Below are 21,781 nucleotides of genomic sequence, written 5' to 3'. Positions count from 1 at the left end.
TCTGCTGTTTAGATGAGAAGCAAAATTTAAGAGACAGATGCACACATGGTGGGTATTTGCAGCCACAGGAGTAGATGAGAAAGTCTGAGAGAGAAAAAACCTGAAGTCCTAGAAACCTTCTGGAGAATGCTTGCATTTAGGAGAAACTGATGATAGGATTAAGTTTAGCAGGATTTTCAGGTGAGCATGCTGTCTTCAAGGGCCTATGAACAAGGACAAATGGAACAAGAATAACATTGCACAAACTTTGAGATCCTTTGTAAAGAGGTCATTGGACTTTGAGAAACCATTAAACAAATGGATGGAGGCAGAAAGATTATTATGAGAAAGGAGTAGAGAGCTTAAGAAAAAGTGTAAACTCTCTTTTTAAATTTTTTTAAAATTTTTTTGACTACGTTGGGTCTTCGTTGCTGCGCACGGGCTTTCTCTAGTTGTGGCGAGTGGGGGCCACTCTTCCTTGCTGTGCGCATGCTTGTTGAAGTGGCTTCTCTTGTGGAGCACGGGCTCTAGGCACGTGGGCTTCAGTAGTTGCAGCACGTGGGCTCAGTAGTTGTGGCTCGCGGGCCCTAGAGAGCTCCGCGGCATGTGGGATCTTCCCGGACCAGGGATCGAACCCGTGTCCCCTGCATTGGCAGGCGGATTCCCAACCACTGCACCACCAGGGAAGTCCCTGTAAACTCTCTTTTGAGGAGTTTGGCAGTGAAGGGAAGGGAAGACCTGGTTCTGTAGATTGACTGGACAGTGGGGACAAGGGGAAATTTTTATACAACACAGAGCTTTCCGTATGTTTGCATCTGCTGTGAAGGAGACATTTGAAATTATATGAAAACTGTTTTCCTTTTTCTTCTTAAATGGCATCTAGATAATTTAATGAAACTGCATAACTTCATTTTACCAGAAATTTGTAGATGTAAGAAAAAATGGGAAATATAATTTGACAGTGAATGTTACAACATGTTTCTCATTATTTATTATTTATCCAGTATCTACCTGGCTCCTTCCTCTCTGTTGCTGATGCCTGAAGCTTTGGGACTATGAAACTTAGTCATGCTAATCCGGTCTGTTCCCAGAGTCCAAGATCTTTTGAAATGGCAGCAAGTGATAGCTCTGAAGGGGCTGCGGTAGCATCAACCAAGCATTTAGAATCATAGAAAACTCTACAGCACATTCCTCTGTTATGATATGTGAGATGTGACCATGTTTTCTTGTCCAAACTTTTAATTCTACCCTTTCTGGTTTTTTTTTTTTCCTTAAGAAAAAGAAAAATCAGTTGGCAATGCTTTATCTTGTTGGCAGAATTCCTGGGGTATAGAATTTGCTTCTTGCCACTAGAATTTTTGTGTCATGTGTCATTTTTGTGCAAAGGAATCTGCAGAGGCTGCCAGTTGAATCTGTCTGAGGAAAAAATAATATAGCCTTGAGTTGCAAACAACCAAGTCTGCCATCAAATATGATAAACATACTGGTTTCATTAAAAACTAATAGCAAGGGGCTTCCCTGGTGGCGCAGTGGTTGAGAATCTGCCTGCTAATGTAGGGGACACGGGTTTGAGCCCTGGTCTGGGAGGATCCCACATGCCGCGGAGCAACTAGGCCCGTGAGCCACAACTACTGAGCCTGCGCATCTGGAGCCTGTGCTCCGCAACAAGAGAGGCCGCGATAGTGAAAGGCCCGTGCACCGCGATGAAGAGTGGCCCCCACTTGCCACGACTAGAGAAAGCCCTCGCACAGAAACGAAGACCCAACACAGCAAAAATAAATAAATAAATTACTAACCCCCAACATCAAAAAAAAAAAGAAAAAAAAACTAATAGCAAGACAGAATTTTCAAACACAGAGACAATGGAAAGTAAAGACAGGGAGAAGGTGGGGGGAAATCCTCCAGGAACTCTTATGTGTTCTTTACAGCACAAACAGTTGATTTATAAATTCCCAAACACCTGTCTCTGCTTTCAATTCTTTAAAACCACCCTGTACCACTTCTGTCAACAGTCCCATCAAGTGAAAGATGACAAAAGTGCTCCCGCCTGCTAGGTATCTCACCCCACATGTTGACATTTTTGGAGGGCCGGGAATGTTGTGGTCTGGTAAATGATAGGGCTACCATGGAGGGCTGCACAATACAATTTTTATGTATATCAGAACCCAAACAGAGAAAGCGAAGAAATCAACTTTTTTTTTTTTACATCTGTAAAGATCAGAAATGCAATTTTAACTCTGACTTTCAATAAACAGAGATTTATTTTTAATGGGGAGGGCATGTCATTCATTTACTCCTTTTTATATTTTTTGCAGAATTGATTGATTAGGTGGTGAACACATTATACACCTATTATCCTGGTCATTGCTTTGGAAGTAGTGGGAATCCAAATTCATAGAGAAAACAGATTCTCTAAATAGATCCTCCTACTTTCAATAAAGCTGTCTTCTTAGATTAGATCTTAAGATCCTTAAGGACAGGAACTTGTTCTTATCCTTTTTTATTTTTTATTTACTTATGTGTTTATTTTTGTCATACAGTGTATTTTTAAAATACTACCTGTTTAACTCTTTTAAATTTTGACAATCACTTTCAGTTTTCAAGTCAACAGCCATTCCCACTCCTAAGCCAACAAAACCTTTATTCCGTTTAACTCTCTGGTGGCAATGGACTCTAGGAAAGGAGGGAGGTCCTCCCCCCAGCCCAGGAGATGAATGGTGATTGGTTTTAAACCAAATTGGGCTGGCTCTCCTACGTCCTCATTTACGATTGGTTTAGAGTGGGACATAGAAACAGCTTCTGGCCAATGAGACCTGAGGGGAAGTCTGCGGGGACCTTTGAGAGTTTTTTCTGTTCTGATGTGAAGAGGGAAACATAGAAGAGACCCTTTCACCTTTCCTACTTTTTAATACAACTGTGTGAGGGCATCATGTTTGTAGCAGTGCCACACTCGCGGGGAAAGCTAGAAAAGTGAAAAGAGCTGCAGCAGAAGGCCCACTTAGTGGCAGGATTCACCAACGCTGTTAATTACTTTTGGGCTTCCGCCCATGAGAGATGATAATAAATGCCCTCATGACTTCAGCCACATTTAGTTGGATATTTTGTACTTTGTAGCCAAAAACATTCTAACTGAGGCAGCAATTTAAAAAGATCTCTCTTATAGTAATAAAATAATAACAATTTGGTTATTACTTGGACTAAGCTATTCCGTTTCCAGGAACGTTGTATTAAAATTCAAATAACTTCAAAAAAATTAAAAAATAAAATAAAATAAAAAGATCTCTCACATTACCTCATTGATTCTGCTAATAATCTTGTGAGTGTTATCTGGAGTCTGCTGAGGATGTGGAGACCCAGAATGTTGAGCTGACTTGACTAACACTGCAAAACTAGTAGGTGGCAGACCTAACACTGAAATCCTAGGTTTGGATGACCCTGCACGTGCTCTGGGTAATGCACTTGATTGTTTAACTTGGGCTGAGTAAGGACGAGTAAAGATTTGCTGAGATGAGTGAAGCTGCAATCTTGGGGAAATTTCCTTTATTCCTCAGGCAATCCCTCATGAACTTTCAGGTCTGCTAAAGGCTGGTCTCTTCCTAACACTCTGGGGGAGTCCATTGTTAGTATTCCTAGACATAAAGATTTGGAAGGAAATTCTTTTTCACATTTGTCCCATCTTCTTCCTGCCTTTCACTGATTTGTACTGAAAATTCAGTCTGCTCTTACTTCTAATGGAATGCCCTGTTCCAAGAACCTCACTGTTATCTGTGAGGTGAGATGGAGTCCAGCCTCACAGGAGAACTCCTGCCCTTCCTCTTTCTGATCATCTATCTTCCTTGGGCATGGGTAAGTGCGATTCCCAATTCCACTTCAATTTCCAAAGGAAGGGATAGCTTCTCTGCTTCATACTGGCTCTGACTTAGACCTGTGACCATCCCTGGATCTTACCAGGCCCATTTCCACACTCTTTAAACTTCACAAATGCCTAGCACAAAATCCCTGCCACCCCTGCCTTATAAACTACTTCTGGGAGCAGGTGTGATTTTTATCACTCTTGTCTTAACATGGGTTTCTTAGAAAACAAAGCCCAATGTACAAACTTAGAAGCTAATGCTTTATTGGGGGTTCAGTCCCGGGAAATCTAGAGTGCAGGACAGTGGGTGCATTAACAGATCCAGCAGTGCTCTAATCCAGTTTCTTCTTGGCAGTTGGTGTCATATGTGGGATCTATAATGGTGACTCCATTGGCATTTGGTGCCTGCCTCTGGAACCACTCTTGCTGGCCAGTAATCAAAACAAGTGGTCAAGTGTGGGCAGGAAGGGTCTGTTGAGTTAGACTTATTGGCTTTGAGTGATGCAGAAACTGAGTCCGAACCCAATCAGTGTTCCCAGCAAGCTGAGAAGGCATCTCTTTTTTTTTCCTTCTAGTTTTATTGAGGTATAATTGGCATACACTGCTGTACGAGTTTAAGGTGCACAGCATAATGATTTATAAGACATTTCTTTTTTTTCCCCTCACTTTAAAGGGGTTGTGTCTCTCCTAGAGGTTGATATCCTCACTCCTGCATCTCTAGCGCTTACCTGTTCCTCCAGAGCCATAGGTAGATGGGCCAGTGCTTATTTTCATGGATGAATGAAGGAGTCCCTACCCACCCCCAAGAATGTGCAAATTATGAAATCCTATTTTGTATCTTCACTGTGTGGAACATTCTTTAACCGTAAGGGAATAAATTCCTTTTTAGGATCTGAGATCCTCTTGATATTGGCTAACTTGTATTGCTACAGTCATTACACTTTATCAGAACAAAACGTAAATCGAAAACTTTTGTCTTGTACGGTATGTTTTGATGGGTGCACCAAAATTTTTATTTTCTCTATTGCTTTCATAAAACACACAGAAACTGATGAGTTTGAATTATATAAACCCAGCAGGGACGGAAAGCATTAGATTAGTTCAAGGAGAAGGAGATGAGGCAGGAGATATAATTCAGATAATCAAAAATGGTTGTTTTAGTTCTGGAGCAGAGTTTTAAATTATATTTTTTCTTCTTGTCTAAATTTTTCTATGTTTGTAGAAAATTTTAAGAAAGGGTTTGCTTTTCTTTAATAATAAGCCAGTATCCACCAATGGAACTTCTTCTCTGTAAAAATCTCTGAGCAATATATTTGGAAACTCATGTCTATAAAGGCAGAATTGGAGACATAAGTCTGATTTAACTCCACATGTCAGCAACAATACTTGAGCTGCATTCCTTTTAGCACTTGTCACCAACAAATACAATTTAGCCAGTGATTCTTGATGAAAAGCATCACGTGTGCCATGGGAAGCCCAGGGATCGCACCCTCTATGGTGTGGTGAGCTCTCAGGCTCACTGTACCACATTCCCATCTCAGCTGCATATTGCAATGTGTTGACCAGGCCCTGCCTCTCATGACATATTTGTGATGGAACTGGAGCATTTTAGCTGCCCCCATAGCCACAGACCTGGAGCAGATCTATGATCTAGGTGAAGTGCTCTGAGTTTTGGTCAACACTGTCAAAATAAAATAGCGTTCGAAGAAGAGTGGCTGCTGAGGAAAAAAGTCAAATACAGATGTTCTGCTTGCTTTGATACTTCATTTTGGATACTAGAAAGAGCGGAGGATCTGGATTTAGACCCAGTTCAGTTTTATTCCTGGCTTCTTCATTTATTAACTCTGTATATTAGAGTGTGTTTTAAAAAATTTCAGAATCTCAGTTTCTTCTCTGCAAAATGGGAACGCTCATTCTGACCTCAAAAGGCTCCTGTGAATAGGAAATGAGAGGCTGAATGGAACTATAGGCTCACATTCTGACTCCTAGTAGGTCTTCATTAGAGTTCTACCTCTCTCTTTCTCCTTCCTCCTCTGCCCAACACACCCTCCCTCCAACATTTCTACAGACCAGGTATGCCGTAGAACCTAGTGCTTGGCTTACACAGCAGTTCTCTCTGATCTGTCTTGACACCTTCCACTGTCCATGCGAGGAAAGCTGTATTTTCTTTCCCCAGCTTCCTTTGCATCTAGAGGTGGAGGACACACTTCTGGCCAATAGGACATAAAAGGATATCTCCCGAGGATTTTCAAGGAAAGTTTTGGCTTACTGATAAACAGAGAGAAGCAGCTAGAAACACTCTTCTTCCTACCTTGAACGCCTGGATCTGGGACAGCCATTTTGTCACCATGTGGCAATAAGCATGCTAGAAAATCCACAAGAATCAACAGAGCCTTGCAGAGATGCAAGTCCTGACTTCGGCTTGTAGCTGCCTAGTCCAGTTTTTCAGTACATAAGAAAACAACTTTATTTGGTCAAGCCACTTGACATACATAATTAGGTAAATGGGACAGGGGTTAGAAGAAGAGGAGAAAGAAAGGGAGAGAAAGAGGGAGAGAGTATGAGAGAGAGACGGAGACAGAGAGAGAGAGACAAACAGACTACTCCCATAATACACAGCTGGGGAAGCAAATCCTCCGATTTCTGAAGTTCTAAATATCAGTGTGGCAGGCTAGATAATGGTTTTCCCAAAGGTATCCAGGTCTTAATCTCTGGAACCTGTGAAGATTACCTTATATGGCAAAAAAGCCTTTGTAAATGTGATTAAGTTTAAGATTCTTGAGAAGGGGCAGATTATCAGAGTGGGCCCTAAATACAACCGTGTGTAGCCTTATAAGAGGGAAGCAGAGGGAGACTGACACAAACACACAGAACAGAAGACCAGTTGATCACGGAGGCAGAGATTGGACCCATGTGGTCACAAGCCAAGGAATACTGGCAGCCTCCAGAAGCTGGAAGAGGCAAGGAGTGGAAAGCATTCTCTACCAGAGCCTCCAAGGGACCGTGGCCCTGTCAACACCTTGATCTCAGCCCAGTAATACAGACTTTGGACTTCCAGTCTCCAGAACTGTGAGAAAACACTTCTGTTGTTTTAAGCCACTCAGTTTGTGGTAATTTGTTACAGCAGCCGTGGGACATTAATAGAGTTAGCTGTCAAAAATTTTATGAGTAATAGTGATAAATGATATTTATTGAATGCCCTCTGTGGACCAGGCAACCACACTAACCTCTCTGCATCCATCCTCGTTAGTCCTCCCAACAGTCCTCTGAGGCAGCTTCTCCTCTTATCTCCATTTCCCAGCAAGGAGAGCCACTCCAAGGAAGGTAAGGAACCTGTCCAGAGTCACACAGCAAGTGAGCACTGGAGATGGAATTTGAACTCTAGCCACCTTGATTCCATAACCATTCTAGCTGTGCTGCTGAAGAAATGATGGTAAACTTGCTGTCTGTGTTCCCAGTTACATCGCTAAGACAAGTTACTAAATAAAACAATCGTGTAGAATTGACATCTGTAATTGGACATACTAGGTCCTTCAACCTCCTCAAGAACATGTCCTTCACAGATTAAAAAATGAGTGCTTATCAAGTATCAGATGCTGAGCTGAGCAAAGATGGCAAAGATAACTAAGACGTACAGCCTTGTCTCCAGAGGCTTATAGCTCTGTACCCTCCCATCTCACACTATTGCTTTATGAAGTGGTACTGCATGGCAAGCCTAGCCATTATACCAAAATTCCATATCAAAATACAACTTCTAAACTGTTTACTTAAACCAAATATAAATTGATGTAAATTAATTGTAACTTTGAATGATCTACATTGCTATTCTTTTCCATATGTCTAAATACTGGAAAATAAATATATGAAAAGGAAGGAAGGAAGGAGGAAAGAAAGAAAGAAAGGAGAAATAACTATTTTCAGTAATCACAGCAGGATTACTAATTACCTCATACCTCTGCTAAAAAATTCCTTGGTTATTCTTTCTAACTGGCGTATCAGTATTCTTCACATGACATTTTCCGAGTCTCTGATGTTAAAACGTGTGTTTTGTTAGTACAAACCCCCTGTATTTTAAGGTTGAAATTTCCTTGTTTTTATTAAGCTTTTCATTTTTAATTTGCCCCTGTGTTTCTCCTCCTGTCTAAAAAGTGAATAGCTGAAGAGAAGCTTTCTATTGCCTTCCAGTGTTCCACAGGATGGCTCTGAGCCTGGTTAAGTCACTGAGGCCTTAATTTGTGCATTTTATTGTTTTCAGTTTTCTTTCCTCATTCCATCTAGTCCAATGAGGTCGGCCTTTGTAGTTCTGTATGCTAGGTTTTTTGCCAAGGAAAAAGTAGAAATATCATCATGTCAATAGTTCTTTGTATCTTTTGTAAAAGACTAAACTATTTGTCCATGAACCCAGGTTAGATCCCTTGCATTAAAACTTCCTGCTAAGAGTGAAAAAGGGTCTGATATTGAAAGGTGTTTAATCAAATATGTCAGTACAGCATCAGTTAACATAGATGATATATGTGGTTAGCACAGATATTAATCCATTTGCAGTGGAAGGGTATTTATACCATGTATTCAAACTGTTATTAACACAACTGTTTTATTTACAGCTCCTCAAAAATTTCTTCTTGAAAGATAAATCTGACAATACTTCCTGAAAATAGAGATAATTGACATTGAGACTTTTAATAAATGTTTATTTAGAGACCTGTAGCTTAATTTTCATAAGATTTTACTTTCATGATTTTAAGTCAATTGTTTTTCCTCTTTTTAGTTTTGGAATTGATTTTTAAAAATAACAATAAAAAATTACCTTCTCTAAGCTACTTATTTGTTTAAGTGGGAAAATAATTAGTTGTTGGCCTATTTAAAAAATGTCTTCCAAATGTTGAGTTAAGAAACAAGTCTGGATTTAATTTGTGAGAAATGCACATACAAATTGAAAAAAATGAAATTCTGTCTTTTGCACTCCTTTGCACTTTCAAAAGCTGCTGACACTTTAAAGTCAACCGCTGAAAAGTATTTTTGATCTGCACTTATAATCTATGAGATTATGTTAAATAATCTTGATATTCTCTCTGTGAAATCTCTATACTTGTGGTTGCGATAGCATCATCCAAATCTGTTCCCTGAAATCTTGAAAAACAAAGATGCTCATAAAATGGATTAAACAAAACCAGCTTGAGTTCTTCATGAATACACTTGGAAGAGTCCAGCTTTCTGTACCATACTGACATTCTTTTACTGAATTCCCTAAAATATTAAAAAACAACCATTTAATAAAGCACAGCTAAATATTGGGTTGGCCAAAAAGTTCGTTTGGGGTTTTCCATAAGATCTTATGGATTATGTAAGGTCAATAGATTAGAAGTCACTGCAGTGAGACAGAACGCCATCTTGACTGATTTCAGCAGTGTCTCACAAAAGGGAAGTATGAATGGACGTCTATAGGGGGTTAGGGTCTGGGCAGGTGTTTCAAGGTGTAGAGATGATAAAATTGCTCCAAATTTTTTTTTTTTAATTTGAATTTGTCAATTTGCTTTTATTTATTTATTTATTTTCAAATAGGTACCTCTTTTTTATTTTTGGATTATGGAAATTTTCTATATAAAAATAGAATTGCTCCAAATTTGTGACATGATAGTTTAGGATTGGTGGACAGAGTGAGTGTCTCAAGGGAAGATTTGATGAATAAACTATTATTTGAGAAAACAACTCTTTGTTCAAGTAATCAGTGCATGAATATTTTGAAAAAAATAATATTTGTTGATTTATGGTCTTTTCTGGGCAAAGTTTTATTGAACAACTAAGTCAGTTTGATACTGGTAGTCTCAGTTTACATTTTTTGTCTCGATATATATTTCTAGTTTATTTTTTTCCCAAAGACTCAGAGTTGTGAGCCCAAGGGGATGCCTTTTAGAGGTAAGCCTATGAGCTTTGGAGAAATTAACATACTGTTATGTTTACTCTGCCACTTTCACCAAAAAGGGTTGTGGAAGGGTTATAGTTAGTGGAAGACAGGAAATAAGAGAAGAAAGAAGTATGCTAGTAATTTTGTGGCAATGAGCAATCTTGCCTGTGTTTGAGGAAGAATAACTTTTACTCTGTCCTCTTTAGGGTATGACACACCAGGGCAACTGATTGTGACTCTACTTTTTACAGCATTCTGTGTTCAAGTTGGGCCAGGGAACTTGGAGAAAGAGGCAACGTTTTCCATCAAGACTCTTTAATGCTCTTAGGTGTTGCTCAGAGTTTTTGTGTGGGGAAGGGGCAAGGTAGTTGTTGATAATATATCTGCCTGGCAAAGATGATGTTGACATTCATTCAAATGACATTCATTTGGCCTAATAAATCACTTTGGCTGATTAACAATAAAGCATGTTAGTTTCTAGCTTTTCCATATCTAGAAACTTGGCTTCTCTTAGCTAATGTTTCTAATATCACATTTGGCACATGTTGGAGGGTAAAATTGATTCTTTTTGAACTCTGAAAGGTAAGTAAGTCCTTGACTAAATTCATAATTATAGTTATAGTCACTTGGGTACAATTTATATTTGTAATTGGTCTGTGACTCTATTGCTTTACTTCTATTGCTCATTGTTTAGCTTTTCTTCCAGGGCATGGGTGGCTGCAAGTCCAGCCATTCTTTGATATCCAGAAATAAGGCTGAAAGGACATCATCTCTATTTTCCCTGCTGAAGTAAGAGATGTGGCTGCTCAGGGGTATTAGAAGCGATGGCATGAATAACAGAAGACAATCAATGGACGCTTACTGAGTGTGCCTCACTGCCACTGAATCTCACTGAACCTCAGATTCCTTATCTATCAATGGTGACAAACATAATGCTTACCTCTTAAGGTTGATATGAGGATTAAATGAAAAAAATGCATATAAAGCATTGAGCAGAGTACTTGGCACATATTTAATGATAAGTGATTGCTGTCAACGTATTTATTAAAGATTAATTAAAATGTTATATATTTATGATATAAAACATAGGGTGGAACAAAATAATTAGTATTTTTATCTTTGTACTCTCCAAATCAATGATTAGATGGATTGGTAACCTTGTCAGTAGAAAATCACAAGAAAAAAAAGGCCAGTGACAGGGAAATGATTGGAATATGGTGTCTGTTTATAGTTAGCGGCAGTTGTATACCTACAACGTATGGGTTTGTAACTTATATCTTACACTTTAGTTTTTTTCACTGAATACTAGTGGTGTTCTAAGTATGTTGGCAAATGTATTCTCCCTACTGGAGCATTAGTTTCCAACCAGAGTCTGAATAAAACACTAAGTATTCAGTAAGTATGTCAGGGCTTTGTTGAAGAGTGTTTGGTCACAGTGATAAGCTAGAGCACTATTTGCTCAAATCTTTCTCAGTAAATCTATTCCAATACCACACAGTGATTCAAATGATGGGAATGTGGAAAATCAAGGAGAATAAAGCTCTATAGCTTCAGTATTAGAAATACAGCAGACAAGTGGGAAGCTTATGAATCTATATCTTCTCTTATTAAGATTTACCCCATAGAAAATGATTTTCTCCTCATGCCTTTGTTAAATCATCCTCAAATAGAAATTGAAAATTAGACTGAAGTTGGAGATCTTTAGAATGAAAACACTACAGAAGTCAGAGTCAATAATATTTTTATAATAAACTCTAAAGATAGAACAAATGTTATTTTTAAATATCACAAATCCATTTCCATTTGCTTTGATTATGTTAGCTTTCTTTAAAAAACTTACAAAATTAACTTATTGTCAAAATTTTTCAGTGCCACTTCATTTTCATTGCATCTTACTTCCCACCAGTTTCAATGGACTGATCTACTTTAATTTTTTGGATCAGGTTTTTATTATTTGGTGGAAGACTATCAAAGCAAAGGGAAAGTTGTTTTTCCTTTCTTGTTAAGTATACAGCCAGAAAAAACAACAATATTTTCAAGTTAAAAAGTCATTGCAACCTAATTGAAAACTTCAGGCTAAAGGCTGGGAACACTGTGTGGTTGATTATTCTAAAACAAATTGAAAACAGATTCTAGTTGGCTTTAAAAATTAATCTGGCTAATAATCAAGGTAGATAATGAATAGACACATAAAGGACAATTAAAGAAGGAAATATTCTGAAATGAATAGAAACGAGAACCAGGTTAAGTCAACGGAGTTAACAAATCCACTCATTTGGCTAAAGCATGAAGATTTTCATTTGTGTGGTTAATACAGAGTAACTTGATTTTCCAAAGATAACACTGAAGGAATGCTGGAGAGAGCTCTGATGTCTCTGGATTTTGCCCAGTTCTAAACAAGGATTAACACCAACCATGCATATATCTGCTGTGAACCCAAGCAATCTCTTAAGGTTGTTGCATCTTTTCTCCTATTCTTTGAGGATCAGAAAACAAATAAAAAATTAAAAAATAAACCCTAACCCTAACCCTTACAACCAAGAGATTGCATAAAATTCATGGAATTGGCATATTCTGTAAAATTTAAGCTACTTATCCACAAGGGGTAAGACATATGTTTTGAGTTATTTTCCCAGCTTGCAAGTGAATTCAGGTCACTCATCTACTGGATTCTTTTTTGTTCATTGAAGAACGTGTGTGTGTGTGTGTGGTGGGGGGGTATGCATATATATATATATATATATATATATATATATATATACACACACACATATATATACACACACACATATAGATGTATAGATTTAAACATATATATAAAACGTATCTAAAACACACACACACACACGTATGTGTTATTCGGTGAACAAAAAAGAACTCAGTAGAGGTGTAACCTAAGTTCATTTACAAACTGAGAAAATAATTCAAAACATATGTTCTGGGCTTCCCTGGTGGCGCAGAGGTTGAGAGTCCGCCTGCCGATGCAGGGGACACGGGTTTGTGCCCCGGTCCGGGAAGATCCCACATGCCGCAGAGCGGCTGGGCCCGTGAGCCATGGCCGCTGAGCCTGCGCGTCCGGAGCCTGTGCTCCGCAACGGGAGAGGCCACAACAGTGAGAGGCCCGCGTACCGCAAAAAAAACACCCCAAAACAAAAAACATGTTCTACTAATGGTGGATCAGTAGCTTTAATTTTACACTTATAGTAGCTTAAATATACATAAGTAGGTAAATGTATACCTATGTATCTATATATGTATTTTTTCCGTTGAAAAACTACATCTAAACATATATGTTATATGTAACATATATATATAACTTCAAATACACACACACACACACATATATATATATATATATATATATATATAATATCATATGTACATATAACTTGAAGTTAGAAATCCTGAGATTGAATATTGAATTCTGGCTCTATCACTTCATAGCTTCATGCCCTTGGATAAGTTACTTAACTTCTTTAATCCTGCAATAATATTTGTAAAATGAGGATATTGTAATACACTTCTTAAGGTTTTGTGAGAATAAATGAGAATGTATGTAAAGCTCTTAGCATACTGGCTGGCATATAGCAAATATTCCATATGTGCCAACCACTGTGTGAAAAGCTTTACATATATTCTCATTTGTTATAATATTTAATATACCCATACACACATGTATGTGACAGAAAGAGAGAGAGAGAGAGGGAGGGAGGAAGAAAAAGAGAGAGAGAGGGAGAAAGAGGAGAGACACCTGCTTGGGGTCAGATAAACTACAGATCCCACTCAGGCCAATATTGTCGTATCCTTGACATTACTTCCATGAACCTCATGTCCTAAACAACCAAGCTAATAAACTGTGAACCTGGGACCAGCCATCTTTGCAACATGATATGCAGCCTTTCTTGTATAGGGACAAAGGTAGATTTGTTGATCCTGGTATGCAGGCTGGCGTTGGGGAGCATCTTCCTGCCAGAGCTTCTTAGGCAGCTGGCCACAATGCCTCCAGAAAGCAATAGAGAATAGGTATTCTATTAAGTGTCAAGAGGAACACAGGTAGATGACAATCACCCACAGGCTACTCTTTTTGTTTGTTTGTTTTTGTTTTTGTGGTACGCGGGCCTCTCGCTGTTGTGGCCTCTCCCGTCGCGGAGCACAGGCTCCGGACGCACACACCCAGCGGCCATGGCTCACGGGCCCAGCCGCTCTGCGGCATGTGGGATCTTCCCGGACCGGGGCACAAACCCGTGTCCCCTGCATCGGCGGGCGGACTCTCAACCACTGAGCCACCAGGGAAGCCCCCACAGGCTACTCTTGGCCGCTGGGCTGTAGGCTAGTGTTCTGCAACAAAAATTATAGGACTCAGGAGAGCAATTGCCCACGCCTGGAAAACAGGGACTGCCTCATACATGGTATGCCTTGGAGTGTGTTGTATAAGTTTTAAGTCATAGAAAGAAATGAACTAATTTGAATTCACAATTGATTCTTAGTTCTGAGTACACGTTAGGGCTAGCAATCATAACAACATCAGTAGTTTGCATAAGCGTGACTGTAGCTAAACTTTTATTCCAGATTTTAGATGTTAGCACTTTTGCAATGATCAGGAATAATACATACCACTGGAGTCATATTATTCAACTTAAATATGAATCAAATTTAGTGAGTGGATTTTGGTACAAGAAAGCATAACCTTTCACTGAGCTTGTAGTGGACACTAGGTGCTGTGCTAAGTACTTTCATGCACTGATACCTAACCCTGTGGAGTAAGCACTACTGACAGCCCCATTTTTCAGATAAGAGAATTGAGACTCAGAGGATCATATAGCTAGTAAGTGGTAAAGCAAGCAAAGATCAGAGGGACTTCAGAACTCTTTCAAGCATGAAACTGTCTTGCTTCTCTAGTGTCTGGGCGACAGGTTCTTAGAAATGGACTAAGTACAAATAATTTAATGCAAAAACCTGAATAAACTTGCAGTTACCTCTTTTGACCCCTAGATGACAGTTCTGTATTTATAAGGTAAATTACAAACAGAAACTAATAGTTGGAAGCTGTGAAATAGTTAAAAACAAAGTACATACATACACATGTGTTCATGGCAGGGTGAATTTAGAGTAAAGGTAAAAATTGCCCTCATAAAATACTTTCTCTCAACTTCCCTGTATTATTTTAAAGCATGATTGCTCTATTTCATAATGTGTTTCCTATTAAACACATGGAACAGCTGGGTGCTTGTCAAAAATGCAGATTTCTGCTTGGGCTTTGCCTCAGACTGAAAGGTGAGAGTCCAAAAATCTGTATTTTTTAACAAGCACCAGGTGGTAATTCTACATATTAAAGTCTGAAAAGCATTGCTTAGTTGTGTAATTCTCAAATCTGCTTGCATATTAGAGTTTCTTGGGGAAATTTAATGAAATACAAATGCTTTGTCCCCATTCAAGAAAATCTCAGCCTTCCTAAGGGTAGGGCTCAAGTATTTTATGTTAAAAAGTTCCCTCACTAATTGTAGTGCAGAACCAGGGACGCATAGTTGAGAAGCAGGCAAGGTGGAATCATTAGTGACCGACCCCCTTCCGTTTGCTAAGACTGGAATCATTGCTGCCATGATTTCATGGAATCACATTGTCCACTTATACACACATGCATACATAAATGTACCTTTTGTGTTAGATAGTTATTTTATTACAAAAATGATTCATGGTTATAGCAAAAGAAGGAAAGAAAGAAAGAAAGGAAGGAAGGAGAGAGGGGGAGGGAGGGAGGGAAGAAAGAAAGATACAGGAGAAAACCGAAAGATAGAAACAAAGGCCATTTCCCACAATCTAGAGAACAACTGCCAACAATTAGATGTTCTTCCTTCTGGTTTTTATTTTTTGTGTATTTATTTCTACTTAGAAGATTTTGTTGAAATACTGGGACCATATGATACAAATAACTATGCATAACTGCTATTTCATATAATGTCCTTTATGAACAATTTGTCTGATGGCTGAGAATTCTCTGAAAACAATTTGCACTGGCTACATACTCTTCCATTGATTAGTTACACCATAATATTCTTATTAATTCTTTTTCCAATGGAGACTCTTGAGGTGGTATCTCATCTTTATAATGGTTAAATGATCTTTATTATAGAAAATAGCACTTCATATATTTTTTTTTTGTTTGCAGTACGCGGGCCTCTCACTGTTGTGGCCTCTCCCGTTGCGGAGCACAGCCTCCGGACGTACAGGCTCAGCGGCCATGGCTCATCGGCCCAGCCACTCTGCGGCATGTGGGATCTTCCCGGACCGGGGCACGAACTCGTGTCCCCTGCATCGGCATCCCCTGCACTGCGCCACCAGGGAAGCCCAGCACTTCATATTTTATACTTGGTTTATAATGTTTAAATTAACTTGAGGTGAGCTAGTTTCTAAAGAAACCACCTTGAGTGCTGGAAGAGAGATCCAGGAAGGACTGGTGCGGTCATCTAGATGCACATTTACTTCAGAGGTAGCATCCAATGTTCATGCTCTGAGACGAAAGGTCCAGAGTATCATCTACATCACTAATTAGCATTATTTATTATGACAAATAAAGGACAACTTTCTCATAACCTCTTATTGGGTTTCTTTTTCCATACTTTTTGCATATAATTTTCCCCAAATTATAAAAGTAATAATATAGTTGATAAAGGAAAGGAGTTGACTCCAAAGTTTAACTACAGAGTATTAATCTGAATCTTAAACACAACAGTTTTAATGTATTCAGCATCATTAGGAGACCATTAAAAACCTCTAGGGACAATGTTTCTGCTTTTATTAATTTTTATTGGCGTATACTTGCTTTACAGTGTTGTGTTAGTTTCTGCTATGCAGCAAAGTGAATCAGTTTTATGTATGCACAGTGTACATATATCCGCTCTTGTTTGGATTTCCTTCCCATGTAGGTCACCACAGAGCATTAAGTAGAGTCCCCTGTGCTATACAGTGGGTTCTCATTAGATATCTGTTTCACACATAGTAGTATATATAATGTCGATTTCTAGGGACAATATTTCATTGTCATATTATGGATACATATATTTTGATACACATGTTGCAAATATTTCCCACTTCATTATTTTTGTTTTAACTTTGTTCATTTAAAAATTTTCTACTTCAAAGCTTTTCATTTTGACTCATGCAAATCCAATAACCTTTTAATTTCCAGCTTTTACCCTTGGTCTCATGGAAAAAAGATTGTTTCCTATCCCATGATAGCCTATATTTTCATCTATGACTCTTCCCCAATATTCTATTATGAAATATTTCAAACTTAGAAAGCCTGAAAAAAAAATTCCTATCCCATGATAACCTATATTTTCATCTATGACTCTTTCCCAATATTCTATTATGAAATATTTCAAACTTAGAAAGCCTGAAAAGAAAAATTCACAGTGGAAACCTATATTCTTGCCATCTAGATTCTACCACTATCATTGTTCTCTTCCTTTCTTATATATCTATCCATCTTTCCATCACTCTATCCATCACATCAATCTATTTTTATTCATTTCAAAGTGGCACTCATCAATTACATTTCCCAAATGCTTCACTACCCATACTGTATGTATTTGATATATATTTTTTGCCTTTTTACTTTTACATGTAGTTTTGTTTCCTATGGCAACTGAAACTAATTACTAAGAACTGGGTGGCTTAAAAGAACATATTTATTCCCTTACAGTTTTAGAGGCCAAAAGTGTGAAATCGGTTTCACTGGGCTACAGGTGGCAGGACTGGTTCCTTCTGGAGGCTCTAGGGGACACTCCGTTTCCAAGCCTTTTCTAGCTTCTAAATGGCTGCATCCTTTGGCTGGCAGTTGCTTTCTTACATTACTCCAACCTCTTTCTTCCATTGTCACGTCTCTTCTGTAGTCAAATCTCTCTTTGTCTTCCCCTTTCTTATCACACTTGTGATTACATTCAGTGTGTACCCAGATATTCTAGGATGATCTTTCCATTTCATATCCTTAACTGAATTACACCTGCAAAATCTCTTTTGCAAGATAAGGTAACATTCACAGGTTCCAACGATTAGGACCTGGGTATCTTTGGGGCTGTTATTTAGCCTACCACACATGCAAACATTCATTTCATCTTTTTTTTTTTTTTAACAGCATGAAGTAAGAATCTGATTGCATTTTTTCCAAATAATTGCCCCATGTATTTGAAAATACAAATACAAATGATTTTAAAACGAAAAATTCTCTAACCTAATTGAGATGATACTTTTATCATATACTATGTTCCTCATGTTTTCTCTATACACTGATTTAAAGTTTAGTAACTTTTTGTCATTAGTATGACAAAATATGGTAATAATTTGATTTTTTGAGTCTAATTCTAGGTGTTTTTCTCATCAAAATTTCTTTAAAGTTGGAAAAAAGAAGTGAAAAAATTTGAAGAATGTATGTTGGTTGCTGCGGGAAAATGGCTACCAAATTCCTATAAACTAATTTATTCTCTGCCAGAAAGTTTATATCAGAAAATTATTTTATATGAGAGTAGGCTATTTCAATTCATTTGTGGAATACAAGAAAGAAAGAACAAAATAACACACACTCAACTCTGTCAGATATTAAATGATAAGGAGCTAAAACAAATGACACTCAATCAGAAAACAGGCCAGGAGGCTAAAAGCCGTGTATATCAGAATCTTCATGCTAATTCTAAAATACGTAGGGCATTAGAATTTGAGAGTTAGCTTCCTTCCAGTAAAAGCAACACTTGTACTTAATAAACATTGTTTTTCCCAGCTGTCTGTTTTCTAAGCAAGTTATGGAATTACTAGCATTAAAATATTTTAATTGAAACAAAACCTTTGGCACTGTAAGATAGTCTTTAATCTTTGGTAAATAAACATATGACTTCGCAAGCAAACACATTACAGGATAAATGCTCCATGTTGAATGGATCAGGCCCATTTGTAGAGAGTGTGTTGCCAGTTAATTGGTTATACAGAGCACGCTTTTTACAAAATAATGGATGACGCATCTATTCCCAGGGCCATCCCTTAAATGAATAAATTGCCATGTTAAGGTTTCTTCGTCATTACTATTCTAAACTATGGAATCATGGCTCAGTATGCCTGTAAATCGATTATGAATAAATTCTGTCTGCATGGCTCTTTCTTTTAATAGGATTTCTTTTTCAGGTTCACAGCAGAATGGAGCAGAACACTGAGACTTCCTACATACTCCCAACCATACCATCCACATCCCACACAAGACTGGTATATTTGTTATAATCTATGAACCTACATTGTTACACCATTGTCACCCAAAGTCCGTAGTTTATGTTCAAGCTCACTCTTGGTGGTGTGCCTTTTATGGGTCTGACCAATTTATAATGACATGTGTACTCCATACAAAACAGAGTAGTTTCACTATCCTAAAAATCCTCTGTGCTTTGGCAATTCATCCTTTCCTCCTCCACCACTCCCCAACCTCTAGCATTGATCTTTTTACTGTCTTCATAGTTTTGCCTTTCCAGAGTGTCATGGTTGGTATCATACAATATATAACTTTCTCAGGTTGGTTTTTTTTCAGATCACAATGTACATTTAAGGTTCTTCCATGTCTTTTCATAGCACTTCATGACATTTCTTTTTAGTGCTGAGTAATATTCCATCTGTCTAGATGTAACACTGTTTATCCATTCACCTATTAGAGGACATCTTGGTTGCTTCCAACTTTTGGCAGTTATAAGCAAAGCTGTTATAAATATCCATGTTCAGGTTTTTGTGTTTTGTGTAGACATAAGTGTTCAATTCATTTAGGTAGATACCAAGGAGTGCAATCGATGGATCGTACGGTAAGAATATGTTCAGTTTTACAAAGAACTGCCAAGCTGTCTTCCAACGTGGCCGTACCATTTTGCATCCCCACTAACAATGAATGAGGGTTTCTGTTGTTCCACCTCTTTGCCAGCATCTGGTGGTGTCAGTGTTTTGGATTTTTGCCACTTTCATAGGTATGCAGTAGTATCTCATTGTTGTTTTAATGTGAAATTCCTTAATGACATATGATGTTGAACATGTTTTCATATGCCTATTTGCCATATGTATATCTTCTTTGGTGAAGTATCAGCTCAGATCTTTGCCTAGTTTTTAATCAAGTTGTTCATTTTCTTATTGTTGAGTGTTGGGAGTTCTTTGTGTATTTTGGATAACAGTCCTTTACCAGATATGTCTTTTGCAAATATTTTCTTCTACTCTGTGACTTGTCTTCTCATTCTCTTCAGTGAACATATACATTTTGTTTTCCTTGTTATTTTATATATCTGACATTTAAGTATATTTCTCTTTCCATTATAATGTTTATTAATTTAATGTTAACTATAATGATTGTTTAATTAATGTTGACTTTTAGAGGCATCTGAAAGAACTTCCTGTGACATTCAGATACTCAATACAATGGCAATATAAAATCCTCACTATAAATTGTGTGGGTGACAAGGAGTTAAATGTTACAGAATCACACTGTGATGGATGTTGGGTCAGACAAGGCTTACTTATTAGCAGTGACTAACTTGGACATACCAGTCTCAAAGCAAAATTCAAATGGTTGCCTCTGCAAAATGACAAAGTACTGAATGCCAAGAACCTTCTGAGTTGCTTAAAAATAGCTGAAATATGGAATGCTAAATACACAAATGCTGAGAAATTACTACATTTCAAAGGAAGAAATGTAAATATATTTAAATCACATTTGTTAAAGTTTGATTTTCTTCCCAAAGTTTTATAGACTGGATTTCATGGATCCTTAGGAGATGCACAGATGCATTAGCAGTGTTTCTCAAACTATCTATCGTGAAGGGTTTATTTTCTAATTTGTTGTAGGTTGATCATTTGCCTTATATATACCTCTCCTTTATTTTTACAATTATGAGTGTGTGTTTGTGTGTGTGTGTGAGAGAGAGAGATAGTGATAGTGATAAAGGTTGCAGCTTTTTTTTTTTTCGGTACGCTGCTGTGGCCTCTCCCGTTGCGGAGCACAGGCTCCGGACGCGCAGGCTCAGCGGCCGTGGTTCACGGGCCCAGCCACTCCGCGGCATGTGGGATCTTCCCGGACCGGGGCACGAACCCGTGTCCCCTGCATCGGCAGGCGGACTCTCAACCACTGTGCCACCAGGGAAGCCCAGGGTTGCAGCTTTAAAAAGCATTTTGACTGTTTTCTGTTGTTTCTAGTCCCTGGTAAAGAAAGTGCTATTGAGATTGGTTCCCATATTTCAGAGAAATGAAAGAATCTCAAGTTGTCGGAGACAAATGGCAGTTCTAAATTTCCAGACAGTATATGGGCTATGTTTATCAGAGTAGGCAGAAAGTGTGTAAAAGTAATCAGAAAGATCTGAGCACACAACAGAAATATATGTGTAACCCACTAGTTTTATACTTGATTTTTATAACTGAAAGGACTCTAGTTCTGTCCACCAGAGACCTGATTTAGGCCATCACCATATAAAGTCAAAATATCTCACCCCTAATCCAAATCTAGCATCCCCTGAATTAAAAAGAAGCTGGGTAACTTTGAGGCAGGATGGATCAATCACTTCACAAATACTTTCTGTAAATTTTCTTCTTACTTTTCTCTAATATGCTTATACCCATTTGTCAGAGTAAATGTGCACTGGGCAAAGGGAAATAACCAGACCCTTCAGGTTTCATTGAGTAGAGACTACGAGTCAACTCCAGCTCCTGAGATCACAAACACAACAGCCAACCAGGAATAGTGGAGCCTTGTGTAGTGAGCTGATAAATGTAGTTTTAATTTGATTCTATCTCACAGTAAGCCCAGTATATACTGAGTCCATCTCTATTTCCAAGTGTATGCTTGAAATAAATATTCTCTACAACTAGAAGAATCCCAGCCTGAGTTTCTGTCACTGTGAAGAGCCATACCAACCTGGACAGGATATCTCCAGACCCTTGACTATGAGATAGTAATGAGTAGCTAACTTGTTTAAGCCACTGTGATTTTGGGTTTTTCTCTTACAGTTAAAATTAATCTTAACCAATATATTATTTAG

The sequence above is a fragment of the Leucopleurus acutus genome (genome assembly GCF_964270905.1).
Source record: "Leucopleurus acutus genome assembly, chromosome: 3".
NCBI classification, from domain to species: Eukaryota; Metazoa; Chordata; class Mammalia; order Artiodactyla; family Delphinidae; genus Leucopleurus; species Leucopleurus acutus.
The sequence above is the reverse complement of the archived record's forward strand: the minus strand, read 5'-3'. Positions refer to the sequence as shown.